The sequence below is a fragment of the Nicotiana attenuata genome, unplaced genomic scaffold (genome assembly GCF_001879085.1).
Source record: "Nicotiana attenuata strain UT unplaced genomic scaffold, NIATTr2, whole genome shotgun sequence".
NCBI classification, from domain to species: domain Eukaryota; kingdom Viridiplantae; phylum Streptophyta; class Magnoliopsida; order Solanales; family Solanaceae; genus Nicotiana; species Nicotiana attenuata.
Window position 1 is genome coordinate 380396 of NW_017670585.1, and position 784 is coordinate 381179.

Here is a 784-nt window from a genome sequence, read left to right on the forward strand (position 1 = left end):
AAATCAGAGCCAAAAAAAAAATTAAGACAAGAAGAAAGAGGAAGTGAAGAACCTCTGTATTTTGCTCGAAAATTAGAGCACAAAAACAGACCTCTGTTTCTGCTCTTTTCCTCAAAAAACAGAGAAGAAGAAGAGATGAGAAGGAGAAAGAAGAAAGAAGAAGAAATTAAGGAAACTCAGAGCTCATACCTGGTCTTTCAATTGCAGAAGCTTGATGAAGAAGAAGATGGCACTTGGAAGAAACCTCAAGCTTTGAGATGAAGAAGACTTTTGCACATCGCAAGTTCAGACCCTTTACTTGTTGTTTTGTTCGAAGTTGAAGAAGCTCTGAACTCAAGCCCTAATCGCGACCTATTATGTTAAGTTTTACTCTTTTTGTTTTCTTTTTTTTAATAAAGCGTCGCTACACTCGCTTTTCGCCACTCTGTCGCCTCTCGCTACACATGCAGAGGTGACCGCTATTCTGAACGCAACGCAACAGCTGCCCTGTAGCGACACTGCCTCGCCTAGCCTCGCCTCACTCTATTGGCGCTGAGGCAACCACTATTTATAACACTGGCACGACATGGCTGAAGCCATTTTATTTTCCTGAATCTTTCTCTGAAGAATATGACTTCCAAAACACTAAAATAAAAACTGACTTTTCAGTCAACTACATGTTTAACATTATTTAATGTAGATATTAAGCAATATAAATTATGTCTTATCGACAATATTACAAACAAACAATAGCTCAAATGAATAGATAATACTTTTACTCAAATAATCCACTAAGAAGTTGTGG